Here is a 27,302-nt window from a genome sequence, read left to right as displayed (position 1 = left end):
ACTACATTTGTGCCTAGCAGCCATCTTTTTCAAAATGGATGCCTCTCGTCTTTCCCCCTGCACAATTCACTTTTTGTTATTTTTACAACACAGTCAAGCAGAATCATATTTATTTCCATTGTCATTGTTCATGCTATTCTTGATGAATCTTCCTCAGCTCAGTCAAAAAAACTGCAACTACTACTTCAAAGACTTTCCGCTAGCTCACTGTAACCTATTTAGCCATATTAGCTTGCTGTTGTCCATATATCTAGTTTGTTCCACCATCTCGGAATGGCACTAGCATAAAGTGGGCAGAATAATATTCATGTAGAGTAGTGTAGATGTTAAGGCAATATGATGTATAACTAGACTGTGCTCTGATTCCCGTGAATGTAACGCATCAATGATCATACCAAGATGTTTTTGCACTTTTAGTAATTTCATATGCCAAAATAATTGATAAAAACCTCTGTTTTGGGGGTTCGCTGGAGATCTTTTCTATGCTAATATGACATAGGAAAGTATGACTAATTATCTTCTGATTTTGCTGGCCACTTGGGACTTAAAATATTTTTGACATTGCAGATATCTGTAATACCCAATTTGAGGAGAGCCTTCATGACATTGACTCTGTACCGCATTACTTTAGAATTTTTGTAATCTGTAAACTATTCCACTGACTTAGAACTCAGGTATTGAGTTGCCCTTTTAGTTAACTGTATTTCTAATACATTTGATGCATTGAGAGGTGCCTTACCTTGGGGCACATTGCCTCATGAAATTGAGGATCAACGTCATCTCCAATTTACCAAATTTTGGGCATTCTGTTAAGATAAATTTTGGGGTGTAAACATTGCTGGGTACTCCCCACCCACAGTAGGTCTAGCAGGTAAGGCCCAATTCCCAACGGTGGGAGGCTACTACGTCATGATGGACAACAGCAAGCAGAAGTCTGGTTAAAGGTGGAGGAGTACAACAGAACTTTTTTTTTATTAGTTTTTTTTACATTTCTTTATTGGCATTTAAGGTAAATACATTGCTGTAACATTAGCAAGAAAGGAGAGAGGGGGAAGAAGAGGAAGGGAAGCACAGCTTGATGTACAGCTAGACATACTCAGTGGCCCGATCTCAAGAGTTTACATACATGACGAGTGCAACTATAGCAGCTCCATATTTAATGTTCATTGTATTCTGGCCAGTATTCCATGTAACGAGCAACAGCAGAATTACCTAGCCACCTATTCACTTGTGTCAGAGTGTGAATGTGCGGGATCAGTTGCAATCTCAGGAGCAACCCTCTGTAGGGCCTGAGTTGGAGTGCACTGGATGTTAGGTACATCAGGCCTCATTCCCGATACTGGAGGACTTCTACATCACTTTAGTCGATGATGAGCAGTAAGGTACACAAAGTGTGGGTGTCCCGCATCCCAACTGCAAAGCACAGCAGCAACTCAGAAACACTTCACACGTGCAGTGCAGGCATCATTACAGTTTCTGTGTGTTCTTGGTACGTCTCCACGCACCGACTTGGTAGGTAGCATAGCACCACACTGAAATTCTGAAGACTGTTCAGCCATTTTACAGTGAGTGACAAAGCTTGGGGGAGGGGTGTAAAAGATTATTTGCATATAAACATAAATGTAAAATTAATTCAGTCACTGGCAACTGTGACTCCCCAACCACCTTCCCTACTGGAAAAACAACCCACACCCTGATCTGAGTCATTCCATTCCTGTGTGTCTTGGAGCGGTAGATAGTCATCATTGCAGACCAGAAGGAAAAAAACTTTATACTTGAACATTGCCTAGGCATGGAGAGACAGAAAATTTCACACATTTATCAAAAATTGTACCAGTTGACGGTGCAGTATTGAAGCATTATAAAGAAGTCATTACAATTCTGGAAAACATTTTCTACACAAAAAGCTTAGTAAACATAAGATATACAATCTCAACCAGAGAGCAATTGGCTGGGAGAGAGTAGACAAATAAGTAGTGGCTTTAAGAATCCTGGCATCACTGTGAATTTGGCCATTTGAATAAACTCTAATACGAGATCAACTGGCAGAAGGATGATTTGATAAGCACATTATTGAGTAAGAATCCACATTTTCAGGAAGCAGTTGGTTGTGCTGATCGTATTCAGAGCCGTCGCGACAAAGCGAAGGAGGTAAATCGGTTGTGGAAATGTAGCCCCATTGAAAGTGAAGGCCAAAAACAGCATAAGATCATGGTGAATCAATGAACAGCGGATCCAATGTTTGCTACAGGTGTAGATCTTTAAGACATATATCCAATCCAAATTCTGTCTGACTATAAAGAAACATGTAGTAATAATGGCACAATGGGGCATTTCACTAGAATGTGCAAAGACGATACAAATAAGACAAAAACACATTGTTGGAGAAGGTGATAAGATGAAATGGTTGAAAGATTCAACAGTTTAGTTTTATCACTTAAAGTGAGCAAAATATGTGATTACAGCAGTGATGACAATGTTTGGTTCATTGCTGCTGATATTATTATGTATGGTGTAGCACTTAAACTCATGATAAAGTCAGGCCCAATATAACTATCCTAACACGCAAGACGTTCGGAAGGGTGTGGAGAAAGAGCAGATACTTCCAGTCTCATTCAGTGTATATTCATCATAAATCTGAACTTGATGGAGAATTCACTTCTTACACTGTATTCATGGGTAACACTATTGAAGAAGGTATTTATATGTCAGAATGGACAAGATATATTAGGTCTTCCCCATCAGAGCCTGTACTTACAAGAAGGCCTAGTAATTATGGTTGCAGGTGTAAAGTGGGTGACTGAAATGGGTGCTGAGAATAAAATAGAGTCATGTGGGTGGAAGTGAATGATCAGAGTACATACAGAGAGAGGAGTTAAAGTAAAATATTGAAAGAAGATGTAATATGGGTGCTATTGTACTAGCAGCATCAATCATCTTTAGGTGTGTGCACTATTTCACTCTCGATAAAGAGGCAAACACATGTGTTCCATGTTCATGTGTTTGATTTGAGAAGCCTAAACACAATAATATGGGTGGACAGACCTTGTTTGCCAAGAAGAGTTGACATGCTGTCCATGATGCATGAGGCAAAACTCTTTACAAGAATTAAGGAACTTAAAAGCATTTACAACGCCAAATGGGTTTTTTGATAGTTTCATTTTATTCACAGATTCCTCAATTTTAGAATATTCTCTTGGAATCAGACTGGATCAGGAAACTTTCCAGCAGTACCTCTGTGTGCCAGAGGGTAGCACTGTGCAGCTCTGCGCTGATGTTGTTCAGCTCCGGAAATGACGAGCAGAACCTACATAGGTGCCTCCACCTGCACTGACGCAGTTGTCACTTCCTTTATTTCCGAACCAACAGAAACTAGATCTGGACCTCTCTCTTTATTCCTAAAGACATCTTTTACCTTAAAATGTGCAAGGGATATAAAAACAGGTTTTTAGGTCTCGACTGAGCCAGCACATGATCTGCGAGACATTTAGGGCCCCATTAGGATGGCGGGCGGATCGCCCCCGCCAGGCCGGCGGTAGCCACTGCCAGCCTGGCGGGGGCGATCCGCCCGCCATCCGTGCCAAAATGACCCCCGCCATATTATAATCGCTGGAGGGTCCATGCGGACGGAAAGACCGTCCGCCGCTTTTCCGCCCGGTCGACATGTCGACCAGGCGGAAAAGGGTTCTATATGGTGGCGGTGTCTGAAAGACACCACCAGCCATATTAGTATGTGCATTTTTCAATGCCTTTCCGTGGCGGCATTGCCGTCATGGAAAGGCATGCAGAGTCTGCTTTGCCCCCATGGACTCCGGGGTGGTGGGGGGTGCACATGGCCTTTCAAAGAACAACGTAGCAGGCACCGCGCGGTGCCTGTCACGTTGTGCTTTGAAATGCACAACATGTATTTTTCCCATTGCAGCGGGCGGTGCTTTCAGCACCGCCCGCCACAATGTTAAGAATACGGGATGCGCCCACCACTGTGGCGGGCGCATCCTAATAGCCCCCACGGGACCCCCGCCCTTATGGTGGGCGGCCCCTTCCACCGCGAGGATGGCTTAAAGTTAGTGGCTTTTCAAAGTGCTACCACAAGCTTTGCTTGGCCTCAAGCTTGTGGTTACGCGCGCGTGCACACAAGCAGCCGCCTTATGGCTTTCTGTAATGGCATTCCACACATCGCTTGATCATGGCTTTCCTTTCAAACACTCCTCCCCCTCCCCCACCACAGAGAGCGTCCAGCTCCTCCCGCTGGCTGCTGCTGCTCCTGGTGCCATCTGGCCACTTTCACTTTCATGACGGCGCGGCCACGTCACTCTTACGTGTTGGTAAAACCACTGCACTCTACACCGAAATTGAGCAAGCAGAGTGGCCTCCCCCCCTTTGATATTGAACAATTATAGGCGTGCTACTTTCTTTTTATATAGAGCAGCTCGCCCAAATCTTTTTTTTGGGGGGGAATTACATGTTTATTTATGCCGTGCAGCACGCCTTATCAACAACAATGGCGGCGTGGACCTTTTTTTTATTTTGCACGGCACGCCTGCAGCCTTTAGCCACACCTCAGATCCTCCAGAGTGCTACAGTAAGGGAAGGGGCTTGTGTCTACCCTCGCAGCAGTCCGATGGAGTTCTCCTCAAGAGTGCAAGCGCTCCACAGCAGTTCAGATACAGTAGGGAAGTGAAGGTGCAACAGCCTCTCATTTCCTCCAGAAGCAGCTTGCGGTGGCATTGTGCATTTGGGGGTGTATGCTTAAGTGCACCAGGACTGCATCATCACAGCCCGTACCATCCCTGCACACCACAAGCCCCGCCCAACACAAGCCCATACCGTGCCTACACACCTCCGTTCATTACGAACATGTGACCGTGCACCCATCCAGGAAGTGAAAGCACCACCCTTTTCTCACCAGCAGCCGTGCTTATAGACACATTTAAGAATGCAGACCCGCTTTATACAGGGATTTTTTAATTCACTCGAGATGCAATTCAGGGAGCACAGAATCCAAAAGAACTGTGAAGTGCTTTGTGGTTTTCATCAGAAATGTATCACAATGAGACCTCATTTATTGGCTCGGAAGTGCTGTGACATCACCTCGTACTACAGTGAAACCCACAGCTTGTGAAGCTCAGCGAGGGGGGTTGCTGCATATGGACGTATGACATTACAACGCATGCTATTACAACGCATGCTTTTACAACGCATTTATTACAATGCATAGCGGGTCATTAGGATGACGTCCACCATCCTATCGGATTTCGGGACCGACCGCCATAAGGGCGGGGGTCCCGTGGGGGGTATTAGATTGATTAGCCACTGTGGCGCGCGCATCCTGCATTTTTAACATTGTGGCCACAATGCAAAAAATGTCAAGGTGACCGGGGCAGAGAAGCGGCGGACGGTCTTTCCGTCCGCCGCGGTCCCCGCCGCCATAGTAATATGGCGGGGGGGAAATGGGTGGCGGGCGGGCAAGGATGTTGGACGGATCGCCACCGCCCGCATGGCGGTGACGATCCGCCCGACATCGTAATGGACCCCTAAGTCTTTCACAACTAATGTTTTCACGACGTAAACCATTACAACGCAAATATATGAAATGAATTAAAAGAGCCATTACAACGCAAGACAATACTACGCATGCCATTACAACGCAAAAATATATAAATAATAATTTTGTAAAATACCTCCTGGCATGGGATGCAGGGAAAATAGGGTTTTGGGTGGGTAAGTGTATTAAAATGTGCTTGTTACTTTGGAAAAAGAGAAGCTAGAGTGACAATAGAGAGAACATCCATCGCTAAACGTTAGGGAACCGCCCCCACCACGTGAGACGCGAGAGCAGAGCGAGGAGCTGCAAAGCCGCTGCGGTGTTGCGGAGTTGCCGGAGTTACCGGGTGCCGCCAGCTGTCAACCGCCAACCCTAGCGCCAACCTTAGCGCTAACCCTAGCGGCAGCGGGGATTCACGGGTATTGCACTGTTGCCGCGGAAGACTCCAGAGACGCCAGAGACTTTGACGCAGAGCTGGTGCAAGTGGGAGCGGAAGGCGGAAATTCACGGCTGCAGGTGAGCACTGGCAGTGCAGGAAGGATGCGGTAGAAATTGAGTAGCCGCTTTTAGTAATCCACTGCCTTGGCCTATGCCTTTGCCTCAGCCATACCGCCCCATACCTCAGCAACAGCCATAGCCCCGCCTAACTCCTTGAATGATCTTGCAACCCACGCCGAAAACCGCCTAAAATCACCTAAAAACCCGCCGAAAGTTCACACAAGAGGTGCTACTCCCGGCTGGACTTTTCCCCTGGTACAGGTGGTACAGGTGGGAGCGAGCGCGACTGCCATTAGCGGCAACCGCAAAGTAAGAGCCGGGGGGGTGGTTCGCAGAGGCGACCTGTCTAGGACAGGTGCAGCCGGCATCCCCCCGTGAGCTCCGCTCGCGAGGGAGAGCAAAAACAACATTAGCCACTGCCCAGGGCAGGGCTGGGAATTTACCGGACTCAGAAGGGAAAAGATCACTATTTACTGGCCTGGGTACTCCACGTTGGATTCCTGCCTTTTTGATTTCCTATTTGTTTTTGGTATTATACACTTGGAAACTGGTCACTGTCCCCGCCCAAAACTCATCCAGAATCACGAGTTAAAGGGGTAGCGCACAGGGGGAACATTAATCATCAAGTATTCATCAAGTATCGGGTTTTCAACCCTATTGCTTGACATTTAAAAAAAGAAACGGGGGCACTAGCCAGGGCTGCTTCCATCCGTAAGAAATCATGAGATCAGGAAAAGTGCGACAGGAGGTAACCAAAGAAACAAAAAATGTTGAAAGCAAAGATCAAGGGCCAGTTAAGAATCAAAAAAAAAAGGCGGCCATACGACGAAGGGAGAGACTGGTTTCAGCTCCTGAAATGTCGACGAGTAGCCCAAGAAAATTCATCGGGATTCAAAACATTTTCTTTTTAAAGGAACCAGTGGCTGCCATTTACGCACAAACAGAGGAACAAGCCTATCTGCCAAGTCCAATTGCACCTGCATCAAGGGTTAATAACAGCTAACATCCGCCAGAACGGAGAGAGAAGGAGGAGAAGGGCACACAAATAATTATTATTGAGAAAAATCCTCTGGTCAAACAACAATTGACAACCCAGGATGAAGGGGCAAAACCAACAGACCATCTTCAAAATTCTTAGACTTTTGCTGAGATAAATAGCAAAACCCTAGGATGCAAACTGGTTCTGGCAATAGCTCAGATACACCAACACAATTCTTTAAAACTCTAAAATGTTATAAAAATAAATAAAAGGAATGAGGAGAAGGATAGTATTTTCATAAGCAAGGAAAATAAAACTGGGGTTGAGCATATCACCATACAAGACGACGCTTGGTCAACCTCCTTCTCCCTAACCAATGAGATAAGGTTGGATCAAATATTGGAACCCAACACACAAATACAAATACACACCCAATCCCGAATACAAGAAGATTCTAGCAAAAAACAAGATCCACTAGGTGGATGCAGATTATCAACAGATCCCGAAAAGGGACGGATACGGGGTGGAGAAGAAAGGTTGGAATCTACATCACTATGCCCAGATAATAGTCCTGATAAACCGGAAAAGACGTATGAAGAAGATAGATGCTGGCCAAAAAAGTTAAACCTGTCATCCCCAATAACAATTTCATCTGTGAGCAGGCTCGAACAAGGGTCAGGGGATTTGGAAATATCGGTTGGAGAGGTTCATAAGGCCCCTTGGAGTGAAGCATTGTTAAGTACATTGGATCATGCAATAAGGGCCTTGAACTTTCAATCGGATAAAATGGAGGTATAAATCTCATCGCTGGACACATTTCAGGTATAAACACCAAGTGGGACCACATGGCAGCCCTTATACCCAGGAGGGCATATCGGGCGCAACATATAGATACCTCACAAATACAGCCAAGTTGCGTATGTGGCAAACTTGTGGACAAATTGTCAAATCTTCCCAACATATTAAAGATATCTTAGGGGCAGTACAGTCATCGATAAGGCACAACAAAAACATGAGTCCCAACAGGGTCAAGGAGGCTAACGAGGAAAATGGGCGATTTAATGAATTCAAAGATCTAAGTACAAATGATGACCCCGAACAAGAGGTAAAAGAGGCAAAAGAGGAATGTTTAGAACAGAGATTTCGCCAAATTGATGCCACACAAAGCACGAGTGATACTTTAAAAAATGCATGCTGACATAAAGACAAAGAAAACGCGTGAGAAAGGGTAGGGTCCAGCGTAATGTGAAACCACCTACAAATGAACATATTTATCCTATTTTTAATAATCAAACAATAACAAAAAAAGAGAATCATCCGCTGGAAAAAAAAAATCAAACCTCTCAAATAAGGTTCTAGAGCATTCAAACCAATCAGGAGTGGATAACGGATGTAATCCGCTGAATGAATCCTTGAACTCTCCAATCTTTATAAAGCAAGAATACAAACAAGAGAGAAAGAGTCAAGACTTACAAAAATACAAAACTATACAGCAACCATGTAAAGACCGGACCCCTGCAAAAGGGGATATAAAGCAACCGTGACAAACAGAAATTGAAGAACGGGCAGGAATGACACAGCGGGCAATCGAAATCCCGATACCTAAGGACAGGAGCGAAGAGAGACATGGGGGCCCAAAACTCTCCCAGGCACGAGGAAAAACAAACTATTGAAAGTTACGAAGGAGGTAAAATCACCTCACATCAAAAAGCAAAAGAACAAACAAACAACGTAGAGCATAGTGCAAGGATCCCAATAAAAATAAGGATAAATGAAAATGGGAGAACATGTAAGCTGCTACAAAAAGAACATCACTTAGAGTCCACACTTCCAGAATTAGAAGACATATCATCACAAGACCTTCTATCCATAGAGTTTAAAACCAATGCAAACAACCCCGATGTCGAGGAGTCTTTGACCACCTGGTCCTAAAAGGCTTTAGTAGATAGGATATATGCCATGAGCCTAACCTTTGATGCATGGGGCATTGTGCTGAGACGTCACAAATGGCAAAAATATCCATTTCCACTTCTAAAAACCACCATAAACCAAAAAAAGGAAAATTAAGTTGGGAATAACCAGAAGTCATGTTTAAAGAGCACGTGCTCTGTAACTCCTCAAAAAAAAGGATGTGGTGTGAAGAGATTGGCAAGCCCAGAGGAACAAGATACTAGGCTGGATAAAAGCATTGATTGGTCCTGGGTTCCCAAGGCCTTAAGCAATAAGTGTTCCTAACATGCAAGTAAAGTTAAACGAGGAAACAAAATCCCAGTATCAGATAATACATTGTAATTGGCAGAAAACGGGAAATATTTAAAGAATTAGGGATGAGCCCAGCGTGGAGAACTCGTATAAAATCTGCATCTGTTCATGGAATGTTCATGGCTTTAATAATATGGGGCAAGACCATGAAACAGCGAACTTTCTGGAACAACATGAATTAATATTACTTCAAGAAACTTGGAATCTGATCCTAGTATCAATCCCCGGTTATATAGAGCTTCATACCTTAGCAGAAAGATTCTCAACTTTCGGGCACCCGAGAGGCGGTCTAACAACATACATTACACAAAAGTATTGATGGCAAGTGGTAGAAATCGACACTGGGGTAAATTGGCTGCAAGCCACAAAACTCACAGGGAAATCCGATTTAAACTTACTTAATTACAATTTATTAGTGCTCAAAGTTTACGTTCACCCGGATAAAAAAATTGAAGAAGGTCAAAATCACTACATTAATTACCCTGATCCAAGTGCTACAAAAGTCACACGAACTGTATTCCTTGATAATCTCTGGTGATTTTAACAGCAATTTAGTAAGAATAATCATATAATCCAAGAACTTGGAAATTTGGGTCTGTCAATTTTGAATGGGAACGCAAACGGGGATAGACCTGCGGCAGTAACTTTTTTAAGTGACAAAAGGCAATCGACAATAGACTACGATAATCAGCAGCAATCTGGTTCCGAAAGTAATCACATTTGAGGTCGGTCAACGTATAGAAAGTGACCATTTCCCATTAATTACAAAAATCAACATTTGTTGATAAAACCCAAAAAATTAACACCTTGATTCAACATACCGAAAAGTTTAACTTACGGAAATTTAAATTGGTTGGAAAGGATATAAAACCAATATTGGATAAATTTAAAGAACACTTGCTTTCAATAAAAACCCAATACAAAGATCTCATAAAGACTTGGGAATATCTATGCGAAGTTTTAACCCGTAATTTTCCTGTCACTAATTCAAACAAAGGAAGAATGGATACTGGGAAAAAGCCAATGTTTAATCTTAGCCTACGGGAGGAAAAAAGGAAGATCTCACGTGAAGTCCGAAGGCAAGCCATGGTGGTGAAAAAGAGAAAGAAAGTAGGTGAGGTGAAATTAAGGACCCTACGAAAAAAGTATAAGAAGATGCTGGGTAAAGCAAAAAAATTATACCAAGAAGGTATTTGTTCAAAACTACTACTGGCCAGTAAAAACCCAAATGGTTGGACATTTTGGGGTATTATTAATAAATGGACAAAGGGCAACCAACTAAGACAAGAGGCAGGAATTGGAGAAAACAACTGGATTCAGTATGTACAAAATATGTTTATTGGCAGGGATCATGAACTAAAAAGGCATATTAAAAGTGCGCGAAATATGTGCCAAAAACAGGGAGTAAGCAAAAACATTTTTAAAAAAAGAAGAAAACCTGCAGGAAGATATTAGCATGCCACGGCAGGGTAAAGAGATCTTGTCCGAAGAAGACATTTGTGATGATTATGCTACCTTGCCAGAACCTAATTATCCGGAAGAAACAACAAAACATACAGCACCAGTTTCAGACATCCTGATAAACATTAAACAGCTGAAGAGAATAATAAAACGCCTTAAAACAGAGGGTGCGGCAGGCCCAAATGGGCTTCCTAACGCTCTTTTCAAACACTCACCTGAGTTTTGGGCAGAATATCTAACACCACTTTTCAATCAGATTTATAGCCAAAATAAAATGCCCAAGTCCTGGAAAGGGAATATCATACATCCGATTTTCAAGCAGGGGCGATCATAATGAGCCAGGAAATTATAGGGTGATATCGCTGATCGACGTGGAGGCAAAATTATACGGATCATGCTTGCTGATGCACCTCCAAGATTGGATGGAGGAAACAAACATAATTCCCATGTTCCAAACGGGTTTCAGGCCAGGGACAGGTACATTAACAAATTTGACAACGTTGGCGCTCCTTAAGGAAAAAGCAGAAAAAAAAGAAGACCAGACTGTTTGCATGCTTTATAGATCTGAAAGCAGCTTTCGACAGGGTGAACCGAAACCAATTATGGGAAAAATTAAGATCATGGGGGCTGCCGAGGAATATACTGGAGGCAATAATAGGCTAGTACAGTGACACCTGGGCAAGAGTAAAACTGGGAGATGGTCGCAGCATCACTGCCGAAATCAGCATGCAACAGGTTTTAAAACAAGGCTGCGTCCTGGCCCCTAGTTTATTTAACCTATATATGGCAGATATTGTTAAACACATGCAGGTAGGGGAAGGACATCCACCGAACCTGGCAATTCCTTTTTTACAATATGCTGATGACATTGTGGTGCTGAGCCAAACACCAATAGGGCTTCAAAGAATGATCAACAGCCTCGTTATTTACCTAGAGCACGAAAGCTTGGGATTGAACAAGGAGAAGACTAAGGTGGTACGCTTAGTAGACCACAAAAAAATCGAATTTTAAATGGTACGCAAAAGGATCACCAATAAAAGAGGAAGCGTCTTATAAATATTTAGGTCTAAAGTTGGGGTGAGGATTGACCCACAAAGAACATAAAATGGACCTAAAGGCGAAAACACATTCCTTGATCTATGCATACAGGTTATTATACAAAAAATTGGATTGCCCAAATTACACTCATCTTCTAAAGGTGATAGCATCACAGACTTTACCCACTCTGTCATACGCTCTGGTTACCTGGTGTGGCAAAGAGGCTGGGTTGTTAAACAACCTCCAAACAAAGGTATACAAAGCAGTTTTTAACCTCCCAAAATCAGCCTCGCCAGCACAGGTTCGACTGGAATTTGGGTTGCAGAACCAGAAGTCTCGGGGCATGAGGAGTTTTGTGAAACTGTGCCACAAAATACGCCTGTCAGCACAAGGTTCACTAGACAGCCTGTGTTGGAAAGAAATTGAAAACCAGTTGAACCAAACCACTTTAAGTGGTTGGGGAGATTACCTGATCAAATCTTTGAGGGAATTAGAAATCCAATCGACATGGGATACTATTCCAGACAGAGCCAGCTTTGAAACATAATAAATAATGCTGCCAAATGGAAATTCTTTCTGGAAGATAAATCAGCAATCTCATAGCGCCTACATGGGTGGACAGTGATTAATTCATATTCCTTGACAAAACCCCAGGCATACTTAGAAAGTCACATTAACATTAACATGATGCTAAAGAAGAAATACATAGAATATCAGTTGGGCCTACACCTTTCGAAAGATTTACAACCATCTTGGAACGGCGTTTATACGGATCTTCATTTTCGCCTATGTGGTTACCAAAAAGAATGGCTACCCCACCTGTTATGCGTATGCCCGGCTCTCATGGATCTAAGGAGATGGCTTTTAAAGGACATTTTTAATAAACTGAACATTCGCACATGCAGGCAAGCTGTAATTCGATGGCTGGAGGGATCGTCACCCATGTTGGCTTGTAGGGGGTTAAATATATGAGAAAAGTACAATCTCTCCTACGACAAGCTGAACTTGGGGAAACAAGTAAAGTAGGAAACAGTAACTAACCTCAATGCTTGACAGATAATTTTAGCAAGGGTGGAAAACATGTTAATAATGGGCTAGAATGAAGGACTTAATTGAGATGGCCAGCTAAAAACTTTTACGGACCATTTGCCCTTTTACTTAACGATGTATAAAATAAGCCTCCCAAATAAATTCTATGATTTTAAGCACACGGTAATGGGCAAGGTAACTAGATGATAATTTTATGTAATATGTATTACAAATTGTTTGAAAATTTTAAGGATAATTTTTCTACTGTGTTTTGTAATGATTTTAAATAATCAAGAACAATACATTTTTTGACTTGACTGTATTAAAATGTGGGCAGTAACTGTACACACATATGATTTTAAAAAAGTACTCTGTTACATAACTACTCGGGTATTAATTTTAATACTCAAGTATTAATCGAGTATTACAATATTCAAATAAATAAAATAAAAATTTTACAAGTCTGAAGAGTTTAAAATTAAGATAAAATACCCACAAATGACATAGTCTGAAACGAAGACAATAGAAAAGAAAACGGACCACCATTTTATGAGCTTGTCTAATCCACACGTCCTACAACAGTCTCCATGATATGAAATAAAGCCTCTAGTGTTTTAGAATTTTTGAAATTAAATATTGTGAAATGAATAAATGAGCCATCCTTAGGTGATAAGATACATAGTTGTGGGGTAAATGACATATAAAAAATATATAAACATTGAACAATGTTCTTGTTTAAGCAAAAACGTGAAATGTGGTGTGCTAAAGACGTTTACCTAGGTGAGGAAAGTGGTGCTAAATCAATTGGTGAATGAAAATATAACGCTTTAAAAAATTTGTAAAAATTCAGTATGGCTATTATGTTATAAACTAGTAAAATTGTGCAAAACAAGAGGTGAATAACTCAGTTTTATTTTTAAATGATACAGAATTAAAAAAGTAGTCAGATTTTTTTTAAGGTTAAAAAGGTGGTTAGTTGTGGACTTATAATAAATATTAACATTTTAAAGTGGTGCATACAAAGGATTAAAATGTGAAAAGAGGATTGAAAGTCCATGAATTTTAAAACCTAATGTTTTTTTAAAAATCCACACCAATTCTATTCATATTTATTCCAACAGACTGACAATTCAGAACCAAAATTCTTATCCAAAAAACATTCCAAAAAGCATCCAAAATCCTTTAAACCTCCTGCAATCGGCAAAACACAACTTTTTAAGGTGAGTACATTTTTTTCAAAAATTTTGAATCTGAGAAAAGACACTTAAAATTCATAGTAATGTTTCTTATCTACTTTATTTACTCTAGCAGATCTAAAGAAAAAATCAACATTGAAAAATAATCTGGATTGAAAATTCTACTATCAAAATTGCAAAAGAAGGAAGATATAACATTAAAAAAGGTAAATGTAACCAAAAAATAAAGCTAAAGTAATCAATATATTTTTTTTAGGAGCATATCTTCTTAAAAAAGTTGACAATGTGTGGACGAGGGAGCCTGGAAAATTATTTTTTAATTAAATTTATGATGCTAACTGCAACTGTAAAGAAGCTCACTTATCGAATGTTTTAAATTACATATTGTTATCAAAAAATTGCTTACATGATTGGATATTCATTACATTGTATAACTCAATTTTTAAAAAATGCTATTAACTTTTTAAAAAAGGTATATCACCTTTTAAAAATTAATTAAAGGTATATAATTTAATTTTCAACAGATATCAACAGTCAGTAAAAAGATCACAGTAAATCCATACAAAACCAGCTTTGCCAAACCTTCAAAACAACAGATACACCAATTTCGGAACCTCAGAAAATGATAGTAAAGGTAAGTTCATTTAAACAAATAATAGAGAAAATGTAACTAACACTTTTTTCTCCAAAATGAGCAACACACCAAAAAATCCATATAAATAATTCAAAGCTATGTTTTTTTCTATTCCAGAAAAAAGAATCAACATTGTAAACATATACAAAGAACAGAGTAGCAAAGAAAGCCAATCCAAAAGGTAATTTGAACTGAAACAATTTCTCAAATCTATTTTTTTTTTCCACAGGAAGATATAATGTTTGCCAAACAGAGCAATTAATCATCAATATATGTTTTTAGAACATACTTTAAAAATGAACAACTAAAAAAAACAATTATCTGAAAATAGATTAAAACTTACATTGCTTTCTACATTTTCATTTCATTTCAGATAATGTCATCAAATAAGACAGCAAATTACATTACATCAAGCAAGGGAAACCGCCTCCTCAAGCATGCAAGGGTGCATTTATTGCAAGGAGAGAATAACAGAACCAAGGTGTCATTGGAGGTGTGTGCAATACTACTCAACCCATTGCAAAGGCAGAGCGGTTACTCTGGGTGACTCAGACCATGACCACTCTGCCTCTGCAATAGAGACTGAGGTGAGAGAAACAATTAATGAACTGAAGGAAATTGCAAGCACCTCCAATGACTCCTGTGGTTAAATTTTGAAGGAGGTTGCACAACATGTCCCAACTCATGTCACCAGCAGTATGCCCATTATACCCAATCTGAGACGTATTATACCACGCAAAAAACAGGCAAGTAACCCACAAAGAGTTACACCACAAACCTTCTCTGACATACTTATTCCTCCTGAACTCTCTGTTTTTATTTCTAACGAACCTTTTTAACTGCATGACAATAAAAACCCTCTGAAAAGAATCCTCATACTTAGCACACCACGTAATCTAGTTAAGTTGGAGAATAGTGATGTTTGGATGATGGATGGGACTTTTAAAAGCATGCCCCATCCTTTCACCCAAATATACACCATTCATGCTAAAATTAACAATACAGTAGTCCCCTTAGCATACAGTTTGCTACCTAATAAACAAACCACAACTTACACTGAACTTTTAACAGTGATAAAATCCAAAACATCCAACAAAAGTCCTAGGAAAATTATTATTGATTTTGAATTTGCAATGATTAATGGTATTTCCAAAACGTACGTGGATACCCAAATTCAAGGATGTTATTTCCACTTTTCCCAGGCATTTTGGCATAAGAAATAAAAAAAATCCTTAGTTGTGGATTACATATCGGATAGCAAACTGCAATTTGAACTAAAAAAACGAACTGCACTTTGCTTTGTTCCTCCTGATAGTGTAGACGAGTACTACACTGCAATTACTGAATCTGACTTTTTTACACAAACAAAGAAAAATTGGCACCCTTACAAAATTATTTTGAAGACACATGGATTGGGCATCTAAGCAGTTCGGGTCGCAGGAGGAAGCCACGTTTCCATGTGGAGTGGTGGAACTGCTACTCGAACTGCTTAGAAGGAGGAGCAAGGACAAACAATGCCATAGAGGGATGGCACAACTCCTTCAACCATACAATTGGTAAAGTTCACCCAAACTTTTTTCATTTTTTGGAAACTTTGAGGAAGGAGCAAAGTTTCCAAGAAATGAGAATATTAACAGGTAGTCTTAACCCATGAATTAGCAAAAAATCAAAAGAAATGTCAGAGAGACTATTGGCAACTTTACAACAATTTTCGTTGTGTGTGACTTCAGACTACCTGGATAATGTTGCACACGTTCTACATTACTAATACACACTACACTATTACTTTCCTGTTTTACCCTAAAATATATATCCTCTTTCAGTTGGCATTTTTTTAAACATTTATAAATTTAGTAAGTAAGGTCACTTTACCTTAGATATTTTCTTTTTTCAAGTCTTTATCTTTGCAATCCAAAATATGACGTCCATGACTGTCTTTTTTCCAATAACAAATCCACTTGCAAAAATCCCAGAAAAACCCCCCAGTTTTTTTCTGATTCAACAAAACCATTTAAAAAATGTGTGTCCATTCCAGAAAAAGTACTAACAAAATTAAAGCATTCCAAATAAATCAAACGAAAAGTAAAAAGGTCGATTTTCCACGAGCAAATCAATAAGTATATCTTCTCCTGCTCCAGATTGTTTTTAATTCAAAACTTCCATGATAATGAACGTTCTCCAATATATTGACAAAATTCCAAACCTTCTGAATCCGCAATCCAACTCGAGAATATAATAATCCAAAAAAGCATTGATGTCAACCATAAAAAATCCACAATGTCCATCCGGAACCCAAAAAAAAGTGCTGAAAATCCATCTTTTTATTTGACAGCATTGTTATAATCCAATTACTTTTTTCATTATTACTATCAAATAACATTATTTACAATTAGATATCCTTTCTGGATCCTATTTTTTTTTAAACTCAAACATTTTCTGAAGGTAAACAAGTGACCCGACGTGGGCATACTCTATCGCCATAGTTGGTGACATGTTACTATAAAACAAATTAAACACATTTATAACATCTAAAAACCTCCCTCGACTCTCCTTGCAATAGAAATCGCTCATGCACTATTGTATGTAAGTATTTAAAAGTTTCTTACCTTACCACAGGTCTCCCAAGCTTCTGCTCTGTCCGGTGACGCTTCTCAAAATGGCTGCCTTCAAGTATCACGTTTACGCGGAAACGTAATCTGGTGCAACAAAAAAGAAAAACGGACTATTTATAAATTGTTTATGTTTAACTTACTATTATTATTTAGAAGTATTTTAAACAAAATAAAGCATTGTGAACACTTTAAAAACAATAAAATGTTATAAAATTAACACTTAGAGGTCGATTAGGATCGCGGACGGAGACCCCTGAGGAGGAGGGAACGTCCGCATGGGCTGCGGCGTTCCCTCCGAGCAGATTAGGATGTGACTGCCAGGGTGGCGGTCACATCCTCTATCTTTAACATTGCGGCGGGTGCAGCTTCAAGCTGCACCCGCCACAATGTTAAAAATGCATGCATTGCATTTGCATGCACAAAGCGGCAGGCACCGCGCGGTGCCTGCTGCGTTGTGCACGCAAATGCAGGGGGGTACCATAGGTACCCCCCATGTGCACCACCCACCCCCCCTTCATCCAGGGGGCCCGCAACGGGCCCCCGAAGTGAAACTCCGTATGCTTTTCCACGGCGGAAAAGCCGCAGCGGAAAAGCATGCCTTTCACTCCATCCTAATATGGCTGGCGGTGTCTGATAGACACCGCCAGCCATGTTAGAGCCTTTCCGCCGCGGTCGGAAGGCGACCGCGGCGGAAAGGCTGCGGACGGAATCCCAGACCCACCGCCATCCTAATATGGAGGTGGGTCTTTTGAGGCTGCGGAAAAACCGCTATCATAATCGGCCCCTTACTTTTTTTAAATGTTATTAATTAAAAAAATAAACACCGTCTCGCTTTTTTTTTACTCATTTATTCTCTATATTTTAAAATTAAACTACTACTTATTAAACAAGGTAATTTCCTTTTAAACACTGTTTTACCTTTTAGCTGCTCCTTCTTGTTTGTATTCACTGTGCTTCGCGGAAGAGCAGTACTGGTGTCTGTACTAGAATAGTGGTACGTCACGTGTGCACTGGTCTTGAAGTCCTGGTGCTCCGCCACAGCCATTCTAAGAGCAGTGTGATGCCTCACTGTGGACACCAGAGCTGTGGTAAAGATGTTGCACTGGAACTTCTGGAAGAACAGTACCGGGTCCTCACTGCAACCTACAGAACAACGTTTACTGTGACCACTGGTAGAACAGTACTGGCATGGCACTGGAAGCACCGGAGTAGTGGCACTGACATCATTGGGGACACAGTGCGGTTCGCTCATTAAGCCTACTGTAAGAGCAGGAGAGTACAGTTCTGTCGCCTTGGTGTGATGAGCAGCAGAGCAGTAATGGTGCTGTAACAGATAGTGGTATTCGGGGCTCACTGGAGGAACAGCAGCGCTGCCTCGATGAGAGCCAGGGCTTTAACTGGGAATGAAAAAACTGTGTGTGTGTGGGGAAGGGGTCTTTCAAAGGTGCGTGGCCCATGTAATTTAGGGCGTGGCTCAAAAAACACCTTTACTCAAATACCCTGGTATTTTGCTGTTTCTATCATTGCATTCAGATACAGATTACCGCAAGTAACATTACACCTGCAAGCCAGGACTGTTGGCGTTGTCAATGGTTGTCAATGGTTGTTAGTTGCATGAAATAAAAAAGAAACAACTATGGCTTTGTTTTATAGAATATTGAAAATGCCACAGTTTTGAAATGATGAGACTGAAATAACTATAACCAGTCTCTTTGAAGTTACATCAAAGGCAGTGAAGGTTAGTGTTGATGCAGAGTTGCCGTTTTTTCCACCCTGAGGGTGAGGGCAAACATGGACAGCACCTGCTTTTTAGGTCTCTGCTAGACAGCGCGCTGTATCTCTGAGACTTCAAGTAATCTGTGTTTCAAGAAGACACCCACACGTGATGACAGGAGGTAATCTGAGATGACAAAGGCAAGCAGTCAGAATGGCAAGAGCACCAATCAATGTTTTTGATCTATATAGAAAAGGATGCTTATGCATCACAGACAAGTGACAAAGGTCTGAATGTTCGAACAGGATCACAATCAATCAAGGACATCTGAGCTAGTACAAGGGAGTGGAGCAGACCACATTTGTGCATGATAATGATCTGAAAACAAGTGCCAACCGCAGCACTGGAAACCCTGTTCAAAGATTTATTGGAAAGGCAAGTGGAGCAAGACAGATAGCGCTTACTACCCCTGACGAGGTGCTGAAGCGTTTGACACAAGGAGGTTCCAACTACAGTTCAGTTACTCTGCAGCGAGTGGAAAATTGATGAGAAAGGATTGAGAAAATTTTTAAAACATGTCGGTTACAGCATCCAAGCAGCATTGATCACTGAGCCAGGCAAGGTCATACCAGAGAACTCTAATTTGCTATTTTGATGTGGTGTCAGTGGAGATTGATGAAGTATCATAAAACGTGTACTCCTTAGTTTTAAAAACACACATTCACACGATTCTGCTCAAGACTAACAACAAGCATGGGTGGTCCGAGGAGAAGCTCCAAAAGAGGTTCTCCGGGTTGCAATCAGTAGGAGAAAGCAACAGAAAAAATGGATGGTGTGTTATATAGAGGTACAACCAACAAGAGCAAGGATGCATTGATGACTGCTTTTATCTTTGGTGAGGACTCGCATTGAGGACTGCTGTCAATTCTCGAGTGCTCTTCCTTGTAATGGGTTTGACACAGTAGAAAGACTGCAGAATAGATTACTAAAAAAAATAAGAGGTATGACAGGAGAAAGTTAAATATGAAAATGAAAGAAAAAAGTGTCAGACTTCACCCTCCTGCATCTAATCTATCCTCCTAGTCATTCTGCCACTCATTCCCTCTCTTCAACTCTCGATTTAACTCTCCATCTCTTTGTATCCCTTTTCCCACTGTCCTCCTCCCTCATTGTTAGTTTCATCCTACTTTCGCCCACTATCTCCTCTTAATTTTATTGCCTTCTATTATTTCCCGTTCATACTCCTCATCACTAGTTTTCTTTCACTTCTTCGTTTTACATTTCTACCTTCTTACCCATATTTTCATTAGCTCTTCCACACTTTCATTACTATTCCATTTCCCTTCCCACTTTTCTCTCTTACTCTCCCCTTGCCTTATTTCACTTTTTAGTTCACAACTCCCTCTTGCAATATGTTAGCTTCTAGTTTAGGAATCAGCTCAAAATCCTCTGTTTTTGGGTAAATCATTTAATCGCCCCCCTGCCTATTAATATCTTCTTGTGTAATATAAGTAACAGTCGTGAAAAGTGCTCAAATACATTTGGGTCGAGTTCATGCTATATAAAAACTGCTGAAAAATCCACAAAGAGATTATAACAAAGCCTTAACAAGTCACCTAGGTGTCCATTTCTTGGCCGATTTGCACAGTTAAATTAGAAAACATGGATAAATTACGGCTTTTCAGCTTAAATTGTGTGATCTTAGACAAATATTTGATTTCACTGAAACTCTTTTGTTTCTTCATTAACACTTATGAAAGCACTTTCAGATATTTGAGTTCAGAATGCCAGTTGTAAACAAGCATTTGCAATGAAATAGGTCTTGCATTTTAGAAACTTTGACCTATTGGTATTGTAAAGGACAATGCCTTTAATTACTGCACTTTTTTTTAAACAAATAAATAAATGGCATTGCCATTTACAATGTCAATAGGTCAAAATCTTGCAATTGCGAGACCTATTAAATTGCAAATGCTTGTTTTGTTTGTGGTTACACAAAAACTTCATTAACATTTTAACAAAATGGTACACAATGCTTAATTTCAAAAACTTTCCTATGAAGCGTAAGGCTCTCCAGGATAAAAAATTGATTTTATATTGCTATCATATTACACTCCATAACACAAGTGTAAACAAGAATTGACATAGCCAATAGGTCTCGCTTTTGGGACCTTATAAGTATTTAGTTTTGCAGTACAATATCCTTGGTGCAACAACATCAGCTGTTGCTTCACCAAGGATATTGTGCTGCATAACTAAATACTTATAATTGCTATTTGCTATGCCAATGCTTGTTAAACCTTGCAAGGGCTCTCGTAAGCAAATGTCTATTCTCTGACGGATCCTCATAAGGTTTACCTGTGGTGCCTGGGGTAAGTCTTGACTGCAGGGACTGCAGTGACTGCTCACTGATGAACCTGAAGACAATAAGGAACGAGAAAGGAGGCAAAACTCTACTTCACAAAGCACCAGTAGAATCCTCTTTGAGATTGGTAACAAGACAACAACGCAAAAGGCACAAGGATATGGCACGGAGGTGACAAGTGGCAATAGAGCACAAGGCCAGAAGGAAGAACGAGATAGGACACAGACAACAGAGGCAATAGAGTGCAAGACATAGAGAGGGTACAAAGGTGGCAAGAGGAAGAAGAGCAAAAATCAAACAGGCACACACAATGGCACAAGGTAAAAAGGCACAAAGATATGACACAGAACCTAATGGAGATGGCAAAGGAGGAAACAAGCAGTGAATGGCACTAGTAGTGTGAGAGAGAGCAGGAGAGAGTGAGAGAGAGGAGGGAGAGAGAACGAGAGGATGAGGCGGATGCTTCGAGGTGCAAGTGCTGGGTCCTAGAGGGCCGTGACTGGTTGGAGGACGGATCAAAGGTAAGTCCAGGGTTGGCTGGACCTAATCACCTGCAGACTGTCAACCTACCACTCGGCCGCCCCTTCCACGGACCCCAGACTGACTAACGGAGGACCATTTGTCGATTTTACAGCAGGAAGTGCAAGCCCTTTTGGCCAAAGGGGCTATCAAGATCAAGAGTTTCCTGCACCAGAAGTGGGTTGTGAGAGTAATTCCTGCTACAATCTGTTGCCAAAGAAAGACAGAGGCCTTCGTCCGATTTTAGACCTGCACCCCTCTCAACACCCATGCCTAGCCTGCCCTCAACCCTGGAGACTGGATGGTGGCATTGGATTTGCAGAACGCCTATTCCAGTTATGCAGGTCCACTGGCGCTACATGAGGTTCATGTTGGTGTATTTTCTGTTTGAGGTGCTCCCCTCTGGTCTCACCAGCGTCCGTGGTGTTCACAAAAGTGATAGTGTGCAGCACACCTTCCGAGGTCAGATGTTCTAGTCTTTCCCTACACCTTGACGACTGTCATGCCCCAGATAGCCGTCAACCACCTCCAGACTACAGAAAACCTGTCATCACTAGGGTTCACTATCAACGTGCCATCATACCCCACCTTCTTCCAGATAACCTCCTTTTCTGCAGATGCGACCAAGCATGCTTATTGTTGAAAGTCCTGACGCCATTCCTTGACAGTCACAATATTACCTTAACGGCGTTCTTTTCTTCTCCTCACCCCTCTAAGGAAGAGGAGAGACTGTATCACGTGGACTCCAAAAAAGCACTGAGGTTTTACATTGATCGCACCAGAGAACAATGGGTGGATGATCAGCTCTTTGCGGGACTCGCCCGATGGAAAAGGCAAGGCTGTGCAGAAGAGGACCATCATCTGCTGGATCACGCTCTGTATTAATACCTGCTACACGTATGCCAAAAAAATCTCTGGTAAAGGTTAGTTTAGGTTAAGTTTAGTATTTGTAAAGCAAGAGCTATCACCCTAAAGGGCATTTTGGTGCCAGATTGCAAACAATTATTCTTAACAGCCTGCAGTATCGTAGTCATGTCTAGAAGGAAAGCTAAAAAGGTTGGCGGAAGATCCACGTCTTTTCGGCTTTCTTAAATCTTTGTCCTGGAGCAAGTGATATGCCATTTGTATGGACTCTGAGTTTAAATTCAAGTTTATAAATATTTACTATTAACATTCAACAAATGCTACAGCTTGGATTGTGAGATTCAGTAGCCATTTAATCAAGTCAAATGTACCATTTGGTCCTGGAAGCCGAAATAAAAGGGCAGACTATATGGCTAGGCTTCTGCTAGTACAAGAAAATCTTGAAAAAATGGAGGAAGCTATGGAAGGTTTTGTTGCTAATGTGTCAGAGAAATGCACAGATACTGTCAGAACTTTCAACGGAAGGGAGCGTGTTAATGAGATCAGACAATTTAGCACCTCCCAGGAGGAGTAGAGTTTTAGAGTGAAACTGTTGGATCTAGTGCCTAAATGACACCTAGATATGATGTGCTGTAAAAACAGGCTTAAAGTGTCGTTTTGATGGCCAAGGCTTGGGAATTGTGGGTTGACAATTGCTCTACATGTTTGGAAGAGGGTAAAATAAAAGGTTATAGGAGACAGACGATGATGAATGTTGATGGACAAGAACTTCCACTGGAGAAGTTAGAAATAACGTTTCTTGGTCCTTCTTAATCTTGTATGGAAGCCATTGAGTATAGATCACTTTTAAAAGTGTATTGAAGTGGAATGTGTGCTGCTACAACCCAATATAGCTACACTGATTACAACTTTTAAAAAACTGTTTTCAGAGGGTTTACCATAAAAAGCAGATATCTCATAGTAGGGTACAATTTGTATCTTGTGAAAAAAAACATTTTTTTTAAAACGTGGTATTGTGCATTAAGTGAAGTTGTTTGCATCCTCCTCGAGACAAGCATTAGTTGAGAGAGCCAACAGGATGTTTGAAAGGAGTATGAGGATAGCATTATTCAGTAACATATGTTCAGAAGTATATGAGAGAGATATTGTCTGCTTATCAAAATATGCTACATTTAACCTCCAAAGTTACTACTTTTCAGGCTTTAAGAGGTAATGTGCTGGTTCAGGAGGTAAATAATACTGTGATGATGGTGCAAGGCAAAAGGTGATGTGATGTAAATGTATCTGTCAAAATTGTGAATGTGAATATTGATGATTGGGTACTTGTTATAAACCATTAAAGTCATAAGAGTTTCCAGAGCTGACACTCATGTACTTTCAGACAAATGGTGGAATAAGGGCAGAGTACTAAGAGAAGCAGAAGACAAGAGAATAGAAAGAATAAAAGACGGAACAGGAATAATGAAAAACATTAGAGACATGATGGGATTTCACTCTGAACTGTGATGAACACAACACAAAGCAAGAGATACAAACGGAATTCAGGCCAGATGAAAGATTTTACATATGTATAGTAATGATGGACTTTGGATTGTTTGGGTGAACATTAAATTAAATGCAGTTTTAGGATGCTTGTATAGTTTCCTGAGTCACATGCTGTGAGGTTTGGTGTGTGCTTTGCTTATGTGGGGTTGGGACGTGTTTTATGTTTACTTTGTGTTTTGTGTGGGGGAAGATGTGTTTAGTCTTGAGTAAATGGTTTGTTTTGAGTGAGTAGTTCAGTCCATTTAGAATGTGTTGGAGTTCTGTGTGGGAATATCTACATTTGAAGACGAGCAGCTTATGTAGACCTTGCAACTTGGCAGACTACTATCATGAATCTAGAATAAAACAGATAACTTTACCTTGTCCAGTCATATACAACCAGCATAAAAACTGACTCATTTAAATAGACAAGACCTTAGCCCCTAGTTTGGAGTGAGGTCAGAGGTGTTTGGTAGCCATATTATTCCTCCTTGCCAAAGGAGATGATAAGCACTACACTCTTTATAAGCAATATGGCTGTGTGGACGTGCAGCTGATATAGTGCCCAGTTTACATTTCATCGGTATCTATACTGCCAAAACTGTGGTACGCCCACCAAATTTATATGCGGGCAGACCTTAGGTTTAATCACGGCGAAGACTACTCGGTCTCGGCCGACAGCCTTATGGAGTAAGGGCGGTCGGGGGCAGACCTCTAATTCCACGCACCTTATTTAGATGGGTAGAATTATAGATCAGTTTATACTGCCCGTCACTGCCAGGAAAATGCTAGTGATGAGGGGCAGTGAAATACCCCACCCACCATCGGAGAGGACTTCTCTGGTGAGGAAAGTATCTTCAAAAAGGAAATCTCGCATCTGGATTTTCTTTTTGGGAAAAAAACTGAAAATATTCTGGCGCATGGTTCTGTCATGCTAATGGAGCTGTGCACCAAATTGTATACAGCATGGAGAGGAACCATTGTACGGACGGTTCCTGTCAATGCTTTAAAGTGACTGCCAGGTTGGCCCACCAAAAAATAAATCAGGCTGATATTCTTTTTTTAACTAATACTAAGATAATAGTTTGTCATATATATAAATATATATATATATATATATATATATATATATATATATATATATGTATATATATATATATATATGTATATATATATATATATATATATATATATATATATATATATATATATATATATATATATATATATAGACAGAAAAAAACATAGGTTTCAGGGGCGTTATAGTTAGCTGGACATTTCACTCGTACAAAACCATTGAAATTACCCCGTTATAGTTAGTTCAGCTAACTATAACTTGCGCGCCCGCAATGCACTGCTGATGACGTCACATATTACATCACTCATGACATGGTCGGTGACATCACCCATGACATCTCCAATGACATAACTGATATAATAGGGCAGGGGGATTAAAACTACCTCTTAAAACGTGCCACAGGGCGTGTTTGCACACGTCACCTCAGGTCCCGTTCCCTCTCTTCACCACTGTGCAAACACGCTCTGTGGCCGTTTTAAGTTGAGAGATTAAGTCCACTTGAATCCTGAGGGTCCTAGGGTACAACTAGCCCACTAGGTACCTCCAGTAAGCGGCCCATAGCTGCGTTGCAGAGTGATGTAAAAAGTGGCACGGCCTGGACCCCCTCTCTGCAACGCAGCGCAGTGGCGCTTACTGGAAGCACCTGGTGGGCTAGTTAGCCCCCAGGGTCCCTCAGGATTCAAGGGGAATTATTTTCCCAACTTAAAACGCGCCACAGGACATGTTTGCACACATGTCACCTCAGCCCCCGCCCCCTCCCTTCACCACTGTGCAAATGCACCACGTGGCAAATTAATTCCTCCTCAATCCTGAGGGCCAACTAGCCCACTAGGTACCCCCAGTATGCGCCAGAGAGCTGCGTTGCTGAGAGGTGTTCAGAGGCCACGCCCCTTTTTACATCACTCTGCAATGCAGCTCCGTGCCGCTTACTGGAGGTACCTGGTGGGCAAGTTGGCCCGCAGGGAACCTCAGGATTGAAGAGGCATTAATTCCTCAACTTAAAATGCGCCACAGGGCGTGTTTGCACACATGTCACCTTAGGCCCTGCCCTCTCCCTTAACCACTGTGCAAACGGGCCCCCGTGGCGCGATTTAAGTTGGAGGATAAACTCCCCTTGAATACTGAGGGTCCCTGGGATGCAACTACCCCACCAGCTACCTCCATTAAGCGCCAGAGAGCTGCGTTGCAGAGAGGTGTTAAAAGGGGCGTTACCCTCAAAACACCTCTCTGCAAAGCAGCCCCCTGGCGCATACTGGAGGTTCATTTTATTTATTTTTTTATGTTACATTTTGGGGAGGAGGGTGTGTGGCCCCCTCCCAGGCCACTTGTAGCCCCGGGGACCCCATCCCCCGGGGCTGGCCTTCTCCGTAGGGTACCGTGGGTGGGTCCCAATCCCCCCACGGTCCCGCCAGCTCCCCACCTCCTGCGGGAGCCAGCATTGCTTTTCCACACGGGGAGCGGCTAAGATGCAGCTCCCCCTGTGGAAAAGCAATTTGCTTTGCTTTATTTATTTTATTTATATTTAGTGTTTTCTATAGTGCGAACATGAGCCTGCACAGGGTATCAGAGAGCTTAAGAGGAGCATTTAAACACACCGACCTTTACATATTACGAGACATTAATGGTTTGCTGCACTGCAATTCCGTAAGGTATAACATCATATATAGTGTTCAACAGATAGATTACCAAAAAGCCTCTAGAACTATAAAACACAATAAGACAAAAACGAATATACAAGTCCAAAATTGTACAGTGAGCTGCTTGTGTGAACATTCGAACAGCAAGGCAGAATCAGCTGTAGGGTATTAGGGGAGAAATTTCCTTATATAAAACAATTTTGGTTCCTTTTTGAATGTTGCGATGGTTGGAATACTTCTCATGTCGGGGGGGAGGACGTTCCAAATTCTCGGTGCTGCCCATGAGAATGCTCGGTCATAAGTTATTTTCTTACGGAAAAGCGCCGGTTTCAGTAGTAGATCAGCTA

The 27,302-nt window shown here is 41.3% G+C and overlaps 1 protein-coding gene across 14 annotated transcripts in view; it reads right to left on the bottom strand.

Moving 5' to 3' along the window:
- ZBTB20 (zinc finger and BTB domain containing 20) overlaps window positions 1-27,302 on the bottom strand; it is a 2,277,743-nt gene that overhangs the window by 1,435,652 nt on the left and 814,789 nt on the right. For 11 of the 14 annotated variants that reach the window (XM_078656729.1, XM_078656731.1, XM_078656734.1 and 8 more), the window contains one exon: window positions 17,249-17,338. The exons of the other annotated variants lie outside the window; for them this stretch is intronic. The gene's annotated coding sequence lies outside the window, so the exon portion shown is untranslated. The remainder of the gene's footprint in view (window positions 1-17,248; window positions 17,339-27,302) is intronic. 14 annotated transcript variants of the gene reach the window in all.

The sequence above is a fragment of the Lissotriton helveticus genome, chromosome 8 (genome assembly GCF_964261635.1).
Source record: "Lissotriton helveticus chromosome 8, aLisHel1.1, whole genome shotgun sequence".
Taxonomy (NCBI): Eukaryota; Metazoa; Chordata; class Amphibia; order Caudata; family Salamandridae; genus Lissotriton; species Lissotriton helveticus.
This window is presented reverse-complemented; position numbering and strand designations above follow the sequence as displayed.